Here is a 14,944-nt window from a genome sequence, read left to right as displayed (position 1 = left end):
TTCTGGACTGAAGGATGCTTTGCTTCAGATGAAAAAATAATGCATTTTCTCCTAGTTCCCCAAACTGAAAGATATCATAAAATGGGCTCTTCCTCTGTCAAAGTTTTAAAAGAAAAATATATAATCATAAGAAACTGGTACCATGGGGTGCCTGAGTGGCTCAGTCTGTTAAGCATCCGACTCTTGATTTCGGCTTAGATCATGATCTCAGGGTTGTGAGATAGAGCCTCACATTGGGCTCTGCACTGGGCGTGGAGCCTGCTTAAGATTCTCTCTCTCTCCCGCTTCCCTCTGCCCCTCCCCAATCCTTCCCTCCCTTCCCCTCTCTCTTCCTTACTCTCTCTCTCCCCCTCCCTCTCAAAAAAATAAAATAAAAATTTAAAAATAAAAAATTTTCAAAAAGAAACTGGTATCAGAATAAAGTACTTTAACAAATAACCCATTTTGTAAGTTAAGTTTTTAATACCACTTAAAAAAATTTACACTTTATGTTAAATAGAACTGTTCTTAAAACAAGTAAAAAAATAAATGTCAAGTACCACTCCCATTTTCTACTGATACCATCATCAAGCACAATCAATATCTAATATTTAAAATGTTAATGTTAACCTAAAACACATAAACTTTTGAAGAGGACTATACATCTTACAAATTGGAACCATTAACCTAGACCATTGTAAGTTTTTAAGTCAAATAGCCTACTCAGGGGCTTTGCAAATATGCACCTATGATTTAAGGTGGCAAATTCAAGTTACAAACATAAGTCTACATTTTTAAAAAATCTCCTAACTCTGCTTAATTTTTTTCTTTGACCCTTCCTAAGGTATTTCAAGAAATATTTGTCCACTTCATCTTTCATCTGAAAATCTTTCTCAGCTTATATCTAACTCATGCCCTCAAATCTGCACTTTCTCCCATCTATTGTCACAGTAAACATGGACTACTTACTTTCGATTTTTTTTTTAAAGATTTTTATTTATTTGACAAAGAGAGACACAGCAAGAGAGGGAACACAAGCCGTGGGAGAGGGAGAAGCAGGCTTCCCACTGAGCAGGGAGCCTGATGCAGGGCTCGATCCCAGAACCCTAGGATCATGACCTGAGCTGAAGGCAGACGCTTAACCAACTGAGCCACCCAGGCAGCCCTCTTTTTTTAAATAAGGGTAAATGATATGGAAGATGAAGTGAGAAAGATGAAAAAGTTAGAATTATCTTAGCAATATCAGACAAAATATACGAGAAACTGTCAGTATACAACAGAATGCACTTCATGTGGACTTTACAAATTTCCTTAATTAATCTACATTAAACCCCAAAATAAACTCCAAAAAGACTACTATTCAAGCTAACAATACAGTCTGATTTTTAAAAAAGGAAAAAATTTCCATTGTGTTTATTTACTTCATAACACAGAAAAATGAAAAATGTCTTACTAGAAATGATGTATCAGCAAAAAAGTGCACTTAATATGATCCTTGCAGAAAATTCTTCTTTGTTCCTTTTTCACAAAATGCAATTCCTAAAGAAAAAAAAATGAGATGGGTTAGCAAGTGTTCTTAACTTTAAAACAGAATTAAATATATATTTTGTCTTTATAAATTCCAACTCTCAACACTATGCCTGGCAGATAGCTCCACAAATACTTGCTGAATAGGAAAATAAATTTTTAAAAGTCATTTGTGGTATTTGCCTAATAAAAACATAATGTTAACCAATGGAAAATTTCTAATGTCACTAATCTGTTTTTTCAGGAAGTATTACTTAAATGTTCAGTAATATTCTATATACTCCTAGATTCACAAATTGGCTTCCTAGGTCCCATCTTCCTACCCTCTATATCACATGATATGCTTTATATTTACCTGGTACACACAGCCTACTGAAAGTACACTTTGCTAAAATAATTGAAAGTATTCACTGTATTATGTTCACATTTAGAAAAGAAAATTGTCAGAGGGTCAGTGATTTGCATTGCCATAAAATATGTTTGTATTCAAATACAATATGTATGCTTATAGCTTTCACTATCTTTTAAAGGTAACAATGAAATGAAAATAATGAACATAAGACCCCCAAAATGAACATAAAACTGATGTCAATCATTCATATTAAAAAAAGGAACATTTGTAAATACTAACCAATGGATCAGTACACAAAGAATAATCCAGTTTGCTTGCAATAGTAGTAAGGCATTTAGGTAAAAAGATGGTAAAAGCGCCCCCCTCACCCCCCACCTTCCTCACCCAGATTGGCCAGGACCAATTATGATGTTAATCCAATAATTTAGAATTGCATGACTGGATAATTCTACCAACTCCCAAGTAAATCTGCCACAACAAATAAAAATGGTAATTTCTCCATGGAAATAAGAGTCTTTTGAATCTGATTCAGCAATATTAATTATTGTGATACTGTAATTTTATTTCTATTTCAAATCAACACCTCTAGAGGGGAGGAAAAAACACAAATTGCCAAATATTCTTTTTGTATTAATGAATTAAGTATTAAAAGCCTGAACTTGAAGACATACAAAAATAAGCTTTTTCTGCAAGGTTAAAAAGACCTTGCTTTAAAAAGCCAATTTCAGCTTTTAATCTAATTAAACTGAAATGTAGAAAAGAAAAAAAGCTCCTTAAATACAGTTTCACTACCAACTTCTAAAAACCAGTAATTCAAAGTGAAACTGTTTTTCATGGGTTCTTGATCTAAACTAAACTCAAAATGTATTTTAATACCAGCTTTGTGTGTCACAGAAGGAATTAAAGTTTAGCAATTTGACGCACAGTAAATAACCAATTAAACACAAATTTGAGGAGCGCCTGGGTGGCTCAGTCAGTTAAGCATCTGCCTTGGGCTGGGGTCCTGATCCCAGGCTCCTGGGATCAAGTCCAGCATCGGCTCCTTGCTCAGGAGGGAGCCTCCTTCTCCCTCAGCCTGCTATTTCCCCTGCTTGTGCACTCCTGCACTCGCTCTCTCTACAAATAAAATCTTAAAAAAATAAATAAATAAACACAAATGTGATACATCCTGGTATATTTTCTTACATCAAAAATTCATTCTCAGTTCTATAAAGGAACTGTTACTGACAACTTGTGTTTTGTACACAGGTACACAGTTCTCAAATAATTTCTAAACAGAAATATTCTAAAAATCAAATTATTTTATAATAATCTATAATGAACCACACTCTCACCTTCAAAATAAAACTAAAATGTTAGTGCTACATCCAGTTATTATTAAATTTCACATATTAAAGATCCAAATCTCATTGCTTCTGTCCAGGCAAGAGCTAAACCACCTGTACCTCCAATTACTATTACTCCCAAATCTGATCCCAACCAACCACCTAGCTAGCTCCCCCTACCTTTTTTTTTTTTAAGAGAGAGAGCATGCACACATATGAGCAAGTGGGTGGGAGGGTAGCAAAGGGTAAGGGAGACAGAGAATCCTAAGCAGGCTCCACACCCAGCGTAGAACCCAAAATGGGCCGATTCCAGCACCCTAATATCATGACCTGAGCCAAAATCAAGAGTCAGACACCCAACCAAGTCACCCAGTCCCTCTACTTCTAATCAATCTACATTGTTGTTAACCTGGACTACAAGCCATTGCCCAAACTGTCAAGCTTTGTAATTCTGTTCAAGTTTTTACCTCTGCTGGAAACAGTGTTCCCCCATCTCTTAAACAATCTTCCCCAGTTAATGGCACCTTCTGGGACAGCAACCTCAAGAATACTCTTACCATCACAATCACTTCCAGGAGGTGGGAGGGGGTGTGTGGGGGGGTAAAATTATACTTAGTTTTGTAAGTATGAGTCTCTTCTATACTTTATGCTTTTTTTAGAAAAAGAACTTCATTCATTTTTATATCCCCAATATGTAGTTAACATCTGGAACAGAATTCAATATAGTCCATTCGGAAAATATTTACTGAGTATCCAATATATTCCAGACATTTTTCTAGGTGCTAGGGATCAGTCCCTATATCTATGACTGACCTCATGAAGCTTACATTCTAGTGGGGGAACCTACATCACACAATGAATAAGGAATGTGTAATATATACAGCAGTTACACAAAGTCCTTAATAAACAAAAAATAGACCAGGGAAGTAAGTACTATCATAGGGGATTAAGATTTGAAAAAGATCTAATGAGATAATAAGAGCAACTATAACAGCAGTATTTACCATATGCTAACCAGTATACTATGCTTTACATGCATCAACAAAGGTAAAGCGAACAATAATCTCACTATTACCCTCAAAAGGAAACTGAAATACTAAGAAGGTTCCTGCCAAGGTCACATAGTTAAGTTAGTAAAGTGGTGAAGCCAGCATTTGAACCCAGACATGCTTTTTTTTTTTTTCTCTTTTTTTTTTTATTCTTATGTTAATCCCCATACATTACATCATTAGATCTAGATGAAGTGTTCCATGATTCATTGTTTGTGCATAACACCCAGTGCTCCATGCAGAATGTGCCCTCCTCAATACCCACCACCAGGCTAACCCATCCGCCCACCCCCCTCCCCTCTAGAACCCTCAGTTTGTTTTTCAGAGTCCATCGTCTCTCATGTCGAACCCAGACATGCTTTTAACAGCTATGCACAACCACAGTTCAGTTCATGCTTTTTTTTTTTTTTTTAAGATTTTATATATTTATTTATTTGAGAGAGAGAGAGGCAGAGGGAGGGGAAGAAGGATAGGAAGAAGCAGATTCCCTGCTGAGCGGGGAGCCCAACATGGGGCTCAATCCCAGGACTCCAAGAACATGACCTGAGTCCTGAGCAGATGCTCAACCAACTGAGCCACTCAGGTGCCCCCAGTTCATGCTTTTGTTAAATGAATTAAATATGTGAAAAACTGAATGCATACTAAAGCAATGGATTCAAAAGACAGAAAAGCAAATCTCAGTCTCAGAGGACTGATACATTTGAGCAGCTTCAGTATATCAATACCTACATATGACATATACCCTGATAAATAACAGGTATCTGCTGTGAACAAAAATGATAAACACAATTTCTCAATAATTTTTAAAATGTTTTAAGTTTCTATATGATAATTAAAGAGAACTAAAAATTACACAAGGCAATATCACAAAAATCACATGGATAGGTCATTTAAAAAAAAAAAACTTTTAAAGAAGTACTCTGAAACAAATGAAAACATTGAAGACACTATCATTTCAATAACAGTTAAATGTCAAATATCACAGTTTATATTGTGGCACAAGTTACTATCAACTTCTAGTTTTCCATATTAACAAGAAGGTTTAAATGAAATGACTGTGATTCAAACTCTTCAAATATCTCAACTACATTTTACGAAGCAAATAGATAACACCTAATACAACTGCTGATGATACCTGAAAACCTGAATGACCCAAGATAATTTGCTCCGTAATGCCGTCTCTTGCTATATTAGCTTGTTAATTATGTGCTTAATCAGTGAATGCCAATAAATTAGAAAGCAAAATGAAACAAAGTGCTCCTGACATGATATTAACATTCCTAGTTTCAAGTCTTAAGGGCCTAAAATCCTAAGCATCTCCACTAGTCTTGATAAAAAACAAAAACAAAAACAAAAAAACCTCAATGTAATCATGAAGAAAATGTCTGCTTTATGTTTGAACTTACCAATTTCACTGGATACCTCTGCCCTGAGCATAATGCAGTGTCAAAGAAAAGAGGTTTCTATATTAAAACAGCTTTTAAAATCAATCCAGATTAAGGGAAAAATTAAACAGGCAAAAAATAAAAAAAACAAACCCCCCTCAAAAAAAAACCAGTCTATAAAAACACAATAAATGGTGCATATTTGCTCAAATATTAATTTCATTTTGTAACCAAAACTTAAGTTTACCAGCAATGGTGTTTTTAATTCAAGGAAGTGTCAGCTCTCACACATGGGCGTCAAACTACTCATGCCTTAAAAAGATTGGTACGAACCATGATATAGTAACTAAGTACCAGACACGATCTCCCAATGAACTCAACTAGAAAACTGATCAGATATATAAAGCTATAATTTTAAAACACGGGACACCAAGCAGCTGAGCACTGTAATACCTGAGAAAAACGAAAGTGTCCCCTACATATTCTGTATGCAGAGTCCAGAGGGTAGTGCAGGAATGGGAAGGCAAGCAGAATATGATGGACTCAGTGAGTAAGAGAGACAGACACTGAAATTTGAGAAGGCTGAGATAATGGGAATTTGTAGAGCAGAGGAGCAGAGAAGATGGACCTCAAGAAGAGAAAGCATTCCTGAAATCTACAGAGAGGTTTCTAGGGCAATTCTGCCCAAAAGAAACAACATGAATCTAAAATGTAATTTTAAATTTTCTAACCACATTTTAAAGGAAAATGAAGCAGGTAAAACTAATTTTAACATAATTCATTTAACCCAATATGCTCAAAATATTATCATTTCAGGATATAATTGATATAAAAAACAGGTATTTACATTCTTTTTTTCCAAAATAAGTTCCTGACATTCAGTGTGTTTTATACTTACAGCATATTTAAATTCAAACTAACCACAATTCAAGCTCTCAAGAGCCACAATGTGGCTAAATGCTACCATATACTTGATAATGCAGTTTCTTGAATATAAAGCTGTGTATAAGTAAAGTGAAACTCTACAAGGCCAGGCAAGGAATAAGGATCAGGCAGGCTCAAAAGTTCCGAGATGACATAAGACTGGGGGATGTGCAAGTTCCAACCAAAAAGGAGAAAGACTTCATTGAAACCTGGGGAAATCAGTAGAAAATGAATCAGAATCGTCACTTATATATTTAGTAGCTGTGCTAAACTAGTTCTAGAGTAAAGGCTACATTTGACTTGCCAAAACAAAGCTTAAAACCAAGCCTCAAAAGATTCAAACAGATCCACAAGAAATCTAACACCCTGCCAAAACAAAAGTAAAATCTCTCCAGAGTAAATCAACAAAATTCAGACAACAGTGTGAGGAACATCCAAGAGTCAGTCAAAACTTACCGAACATGAGAAAGTGGAGAAACGTAGGACAGATAACAGGGGGAAAATCTGACAAAAGAAAGAGACCTAGAACCAAGAGAGATGATATATTTAAAGACATAAACTTTAAAATATTCCAAATATGTTAAAGGAATTAAAGAAAAACAAAAGACAATTATTTTCAAAAGAATCAGTGGGAGCGCCTGGGTGGCTCAGTAAGTTAAGCATCTGCCTTCAGCTCAGGTCATGATCGCAGGGTCCTGGGATGGAGCCCCAGGTTGGGCTCCCTGCTCAGCAGGTAGTCTGCTTCTCCTTCTTCCACTGCCCCTCCCCCATTTGTGCATGCCTATGTGCTCACTCTCCCTTTCAAATAAATAAAAATCTTTAAAAAAAATAAAAAGAATCAATGGATTTTTAAATACGAAAAATATAGTATCTCAAATAAAGAATCAACTGGCTAGACTTAGCAACAGATTAAAACAGTGCAGGAAAAAAGATCCCTAACTTGAAAATATAAAAATAGAAAACAAAAAACAAAAAACAACAGAGCAACAAGGACTTGTGAGAATATCAAGGGCAGTCTAAAACGGTATAACTGGAGTCCTGGAAAGATGGGGAGACAGAAAAAATATCTGAAGAAATAAGGATCAAAGAATTTCCAGATTTGACAAAAAGTAAACCCATACATTCAAGAGACTCAATGAACAAAAAACAGGTTAAGCACAAAGAAACCACACCAAGTCATATAATTAATCATCAAACTGCTGAAATCCAGTAATACAGAGAAAGTCTTAAAAGCAGCCAGTCGTTGGGGGTGGGGGCCGCGGGGCAAACAACACAGACACATTACACATAGAGGAACAAAGGTAAGAATTACCAGGCTCCTTGTCAAAAACAATACAAACAAATTTAAAACAAAGGAACAAAGCTTTTGAAGTGCTACAAAGAAAAAAACCTACAAATCAAAATCTACACAAAGCAATAAAATCCTTCACAGATGAAGGGGAAATAAAGACATTATCAAACAAAAGCTGAGAATCTATCACCAGCAGGTCTGCACTACAAAAAACACTGAAAGAAGTTCTTCAGGAAGAAAAAGGATAGTAGAACTGTATAACAGAGTGAACCCTCATGTAAACTATAAACTTAGTTAATAAAAATGTACCAATATTGGTTCACCAATTGTAACATGTATATCACACAATTAAATGCAAATTGTTAAAATAATAGGGGACACGGGGGGGGCAAAGTGAGAGGGAGAACAGGGGAAGGAAAAGAAGAGAATATATGGGAAGTCTGTACTTTCTGCTCAATTTTTCTGTAAACCTAAAACTGTTCTAAGAAACAAGTCTATCAATTAAGAAACAGCAGATAGAAACTTCTACACAAAAGAACAACAACAATGGTGAATATGTGAATTTACTACCTATTTTACCTTTAATTTTTAAAAAGATAATCTGGTTGGCGGGGATGCGGAGAAAGGGGAACCCTCCTACACTGTTGGTGGGAATGTAAGCTGGTGCAACCACTCTGGAAAACTGCATGGAGGTTCCTCAAAAAGTTGAAAATAGAGCTACCATATGATCCAGCAATTGCACTACTGGGTATTTACGCCAAAGATACAAAAGTAGGGATCCGAAGGGGTATGTGCACCCCGATGTTTATAGCAGCAATGTCCACAATAGCCAAACTGTGGAAAGAGCCAAGATGTCCATCGACAGATGAATGGATAAAGAAGATGTGGTATATACATACAATGGAATATTATGCAGCCATCAAAAGGAATGAGATCTTGCCATTTGCAACGACGTGGATAGAACTGGAGGGTATTATGTTGAGTGAAATAAGTCAAACAGAGAAAGACATGTATCATATGATCTCACTGATATGAGGAATTCTTAATCGCAGGAAACAAACGGAGGGTTGCTGGAGTGGGGGGTGGGGTGGGAGGGATGGGGTGACTGGGTGATAGACACTGGGGAGGATATGTGCTCTGGTAAGCGCTGTGAATTGTGCAAGACTGTTGAATCTCAGATCTGTACCTCTGAAACAAATAATGCAATATATGTTAAAAAAAAAAAAAAAGGAGGAGGAGGTAGTGGGAGGGGAAGAATGAAGCGGGGGAATTCAGAGGGGTAGACGAACCATGAGAGACGATGGACTCTGAAAAACAAACTGAGGGTTCTAGAGGGGAGGGGGGTGGGAGGATGGGTTAGCCTGGTGGTGGGTATTGAGGAGGGCACATTCTGCATGGAGCACTGGGTGTTATGCACAAACAATGAATGGAACACTTCATCTAAAACTAATGATGTAATGTATGGGGATTAACATAAGAATAAAAAAAAAGCCAATGAATATCAAAATAAATAAATAAATAAATAAATAAATAAATAAATAAATAATAAAAAGATAATCTGATTGTGTAAAGCAAAAGTGGCAATAACATATAATAACCTGTAGAATAAAATGACAAAAATAGCAAAAAGGGAAAAAAACTGAAAATACACTGTAGTAAGGATCATTATTAGTAAGTGATGAAAGTAGACTGTGATAAGTTCAAGATTGCATGCTGTAAAACCCTAGAGCAACTACTAAAAAAGAAATCAATAAAATTAATAAGCCAAGAAAAGAGGTAAGAGGGAATGCTAAAAAAATAAGTAGCCTCCAAAAAAGAAAAAGAAAACACTAAACAGGTAGAACAAATTTTAAAAATACCTAAAAATGCTGGACTTAAATCCAATTAAATGAATTATTATGTTAAATATATAGGGTCTAAAGGTCCCAATTAAAGGTAGAGACTATCAGACTAGATTAGAAGCAGATATTGTAAGACTGGATAAAGTTACGTATCCCACTTTAAATACAATGACAGAGACAGATTAAAACATGAAATAGAAAAGGATATACCATACAAGCATTAATCATAAGAAAGCTGGAATGCCTATATTAATGTCAAACAAAGTACATCACAAGAGAAGGAATATTACCAGGTATAAAGGAACATGAATCATAATGCTTAGTGTCACTTTATCAGAAATCCAAAATAATCCTAAATGTTTATGCAGCCAATAACAGAGTTTCAAAACATACAAATAATGACAAAGCTAAAAGGAGAAATAGATAAATTTACAATTATAGCTAGAGAATTTCTATAGCCTCTCACAATAATCAATAAAACAAGCAGATATAAAATCAGTAAAGATAGGGGTACCTGGGTGGCTCAGATGGTTAAGCGTCTGCCTTCGGCTCAGGTCATGATCCCGGGGTGCTGGGATCAAGTCCCACATCAGGCTCCCTGCTCCCTGGGGAGCCTGCTTCTCCCTCTGCCTCTCTCTGTCTCTCATGAATAAATAAATAAATAATCTTAAAAAAAATCAGTAAAGATATATAAAACCTGAACAACACTATGAAGCAGAAAAGTTGTTCATGTCTCTTGGTATAGTCAACAAGAGAGAACATATGCTGGACCCATAAAACAAGGTACATATAAATTTAAATGAGTAAAATCAGGGGCACCTGGGTGGCTGAGTCTGTTAAGCACCTGCCTTTAGCTCAGGTCATGATTCCAGGGCCCTGGGATCGAGCCCCACTGTCCTGCTCCCTGCTCAATGAGGAGCCTGCTTCTCCCTCCCTCCCCCCACTCTGCCCCCACCTCCCCACCCCACCCCCCATGCTCTCTCTGGCTCTCTCTCTCAAATAAATAAATTTTTTTTTTAAAGATTTTATTTGACAGAGAGAGCACAAGCAGAGGGAGAGAGAGGGAGAAGCAGGTTCCCTGCTGAGCAAGGAGCCCGATGTGGGACTCGATCCCAGGACCCTGGGATCATGACCTGGCCGAAGGCAGCCGCTTAACCGACTGAGCCACCCAGGCGTCCCAAATAAAATATTTTTTAAAAAGAGTGAAACCATATAGAAAGGTTTTCTTTTTGAAGATCTAATTGACTTTATTAAAGGATTCATGAACCAGGCAGCACCCCATCTACCACGTAGAGAGGCACTCCCCAGAAACTGTTTTCTGACCACAGAAGAAAGACCAATAACAAAAATATATTGGAAAATTTTCCAAGTATTTGTAAATTAATAGATTTCTAAATTATCCATAGGTTAAAGAATTCATGAGGAAAATTTAAAAACACATGGAACTGAATAATAAAAATACATTATCTAATTATGTAGGGTGGAGCTAAGGATGCTTAGAAATTTATATCTTTTAAGTGCTTATGTTAGAAAAGAATAAAGATTTAACAATCGTGTTCTAAATTAGCTTCCACCTTAAGAAGCTGGGGAAAAAAAACACATTAAACTAAAAGTAGAGGTAAGGAAATAATAAAAGTAGAAACTGGTGAAATAGATGAGAGACCAAAAAAAAAAAAAAAAAGATAAAACCAATGAAAACAAAAGCTGGTTCTTTGAAAAGAACCCCTAGCTAGACTGATCAAAAAAAGAAGAAAGAAGACACAAATTGCCAAAATTAGAATTGGAAGAGAGGACATTACTACAGACATTTCAAACATTAAATGCATATTAAGGTAATAGTGCAATTCTATGCCAATAAATTTGACAACTTAAATGAAATAGACAAAATTCCTTGAAACATGCAGATTATCGACAGAAAATTTATCAACAGAAAGGCTGAATAACCCTCTAATTCAGAATTTTTTTTTTAATTCTATTATGTTATGTTATTTAAGTCACCATACATCATTAGTTTTTGATGTAGTGATCCACGATCCATTGTTTTCGTAGAACACCCAGTGCTCCATGCAGTACGTGCCCTCCTTAATACCCATCACCGGGCTAACCAATCCCCCCTCCCCCCTCCCCTCTAAAACCCTGTTTTTTTCTCAGGTCCATAGTCTCTCATGGTTCATCTCTCCCTCCAATTCACCCCCCCCCATTTTTCCCTTCCTACTCCTAATGTCCTCCATGTTATTCCTTATGTTCCACAAATAAGTGAAACCATATGATAATTGACTTTCTCTGCTTGACTTATTTCACTTAGCATAATCTCCTCCAGTTCCATCCATGTTGATGTAAAAGTTGGGTATTCATCTTTTCTGATGGCTGAGTAATATTCCATTGTATATATGGACCACATCTTCTTTATCCATTCATCTGTTGAAGGGCATCTCGGCTCTTTCCACAGTTTGGCTATTGCGGACATTGCTGCTATGAACATTAGGGTGTATATGGCCCTTCTTTTCACTACATCTGTGTCTTTGGGGTAAATACCCAGGACGGCAATTGCTGGGTCATAGGGTAGCTCTATTTTTAAATTTTTGAGGAACCTCCACACTGTTTTCCAAAGTGGCTGTACCAACTTGCATTCCCACCAACAGTGTAAGAAGGTTCCCCTTTCTCCACAACCTCTCCAACATTTGTTTTCTTTCCCTGTCCATTTTTGCCATTCTAACTGGTGTAAGGTGGTATCTCAGTGTGGTTTTGATTTGAATTTCCCTGATGGCTAATGATGATGAACATTTTTTCATGTGTCTGTTAGCCATTTGTATGTCTTCTTCAGAGACGTGTCTTTTCATATCTTCTGCCCACTTTTTGACTTGATTATTTGTTTTTTGGGTGCTGAGTTTGAGAAGTTCTTTATAGATCTTGGATACCAGCCCTTTATCGGTAGTGTCATTTGCAAATATCTTCTCCCATTCTGTGGGTTGCCTCTTTGTTTTGTTGACTGTTTCCTTTGCTGTGCAGAAGCTTTTTATCTTGATGAAGTCCCAAAAGTTCATTTTTGCTTTTCTTTCACTAGCTTTTGGAGATGTATCTTGAAAGAAGTTGCTGTGGGTGATGTCAAAGAGGTTACTACCTATGTTCTCCTCTAGGATTTTGATGGGATTCCTGTCTCACACTGAGGTCTTTCATCCACTTTGAGTTTATCTTTGTGAATGGTGTTAGAGAATGGTCGAGTTTCATTCTTCTGCATGTGGCTGTCCAATTTTCCCAGCACCATTTATTGAAGAGTGTCTTTCTTCCATTGCATGTTTTTTCCTGCTTTGTCAAAGATTATTTGACCATAGAGTTGAGGGTCCATATCTGGGTTCTCTATTCTGTTCCATCGGTCTGTATGTCTGTTTTTGTGCCAGTACCATGTGTCTTGGTGATCACTGCTTTATAATATAGCTTGAAATCAGGCAACGTGATGCCCCCAGCTTTGTTTTTCTTTTTCAACACCTCCTTGGCGATTCGGGGTCTTTTCTGATTCCATACAAATTTTAGGATTGTTTGTTCCAGCACTTTGAAAAATGTCATTGGAATTTTGATCGGGATGGCACTGAAGGTATAGATTGCTCTGAGTAGCATAGACATTTTAACAATGTTTATTCTTCCGATCCATAAGCATGGAATATTTTTCCATCTTTTTGTGTCTTCTTCAATTTCTTTCATGAGTGTTTTGTAGTTCCTAGAGTATAGATCCTTTACCTCTTTGGTTAGGTTTATTCCAAGGTATCTTATGGTTTTTGGTGCTATTGTAAATGGAATCATTTCCTTAATTTCTCTTTCTACAGTTGCATTGTTAGCATATAAGAAAGCAACTGGTTTCTGTGCATTGATTTTGTATCCTGCCACATTACTGAATTGCTGCATGAGTTCTAGTAATTTGGGGGTGGAGTCCTTTGGGTTTTCCACATAAAGTATCATGTCATCTGTGAAAAGAGAGAGTTTGACTTTTTCTTTGCCAATGTGAATACCTTTTATTTCTTTTTGTTGTCTGATTGCTGTTGCCAGGACTTCTAGTACTATGTTGAACAACAGTGGTGAGAGTGGGCACCCTTGACGTGTTCCTATCTTAAGGGAAAGGCTCTCAGCTTTTCCCCATTGAGGATGATATTCGCTGTGGGTTTTTCATAGATGGATTTTATGAGCTTGAGGAATGTTCCCTCTATCTCTATACTCTGGAGAGTTTTAATCAGGAAAGGATGTTGTATTTTGTCAAATGCTTTTTCTTCATCAATTGAGAGGACCATATGGTTCTTCTCCCTCCTCTTATTAATGTGTTCTAACACATTGATTGATTTGCGAATGTTGAAGCACCCTTGCATCCTGGGGATAAATCCCACTTGGTCGTGGTGGATGATCCTTTTAATGTATTGTTGGATCCTATTAGCTAGGATTTTGTTGAGGATTTTGGAATCCATATTCATCAGGGATATCGGTCTGAAATTCTCCTTTTTGATGGGGTCTTTGCCTCGTTTGGGGATTAAGGTAATGCTGGCCTCATAGAATGAGTTTGGAAGTTTTCCTTCTGTTTCTATTTTTTGAAACAGCTTCAGCAGAATAGGTATTATTTCTTCTATGAATGTTTGGTAGAATTCCCCAGGGAATCCATCAGGCCCTGGACTCTTGTTTTTTGGGAGGTTTTTGATCACGGCTTCAATCTCGTTACTGGTTATTGGCCTATTCAGGTTGTCAATTTCTTCCTGTTTCAGTCTTGGCAGCTTATAGGTTTCCAGGAAGGCCTCCATTTCATCCAGATTGCTCAGTTTATTGGCATATAGTTGTTGATAATAATTTCTAATAATTATTTCTATTTCCTTGGTGTTAGTGGTGATCTCTCCCCTTTCATTCATAATTTTATTAATTTGGGTCCTTTCTCTCTTCTTTTGGATAAGTCTGGCCAGTGGTTTATCAATCTTATTCTTTCAAAGAACCAACTTCTAGTTTCATTGATCTGATCTACTGTGTTTCTGGTTTCTAATTCACTGATTTCTGCTCTAATTTTAATTATTTCTCTTCTAATGCATGGCTTAGACGTCATTTGTTGCTTTTTCTCTCGTTCTTTAAGGTGTAGAGTTAGTTGGTGAATTCGGGATTTTTCTATTTTTTGAGTGAGGCTTGGATGGCTATGTATTTCCCCCTTAGGACCGCCTTTGCAGTATCCCATAGGTTTTGGACCGATGTGTTTTCATTCTCATTGATTTCCATGAATTAAGTTCTTCTTTGATTTCTTGGTTGACC

General features: G+C 36.6%; 1 protein-coding gene across 25 annotated transcripts in view; it reads right to left on the bottom strand.

The window, feature by feature from the left end:
- Positions 1–14,944, bottom strand: part of MEF2A (myocyte enhancer factor 2A) — a 175,793-nt gene that overhangs the window by 134,336 nt on the left and 26,513 nt on the right. For 22 of the 25 annotated variants that reach the window (XR_010404894.1, XM_064569981.1, XM_045899506.3 and 19 more), the window contains exon 2: positions 1,433–1,518. The exons of 1 other annotated variant lie outside the window; for it this stretch is intronic. The gene's annotated coding sequence lies outside the window, so the exon portion shown is untranslated. Of the gene's footprint in view, positions 1–1,432; positions 1,519–10,187; positions 10,211–14,944 lie in introns of those variants that run through there. 2 more of the 25 variants (XM_064569976.1, XM_064569979.1) reach the window with 2 other exon arrangements.

This window comes from Mirounga angustirostris, unplaced genomic scaffold (assembly GCF_029215605.1).
Source record: "Mirounga angustirostris isolate CCGP_5_RB_7025 unplaced genomic scaffold, mMirAng1.0.hap1 SCAF_9, whole genome shotgun sequence".
Classification (NCBI taxonomy): domain Eukaryota; kingdom Metazoa; phylum Chordata; class Mammalia; order Carnivora; family Phocidae; genus Mirounga; species Mirounga angustirostris.
Note: the sequence above shows the minus strand (reverse complement) of the source record. Positions and strands in the feature narration are given on the sequence as shown.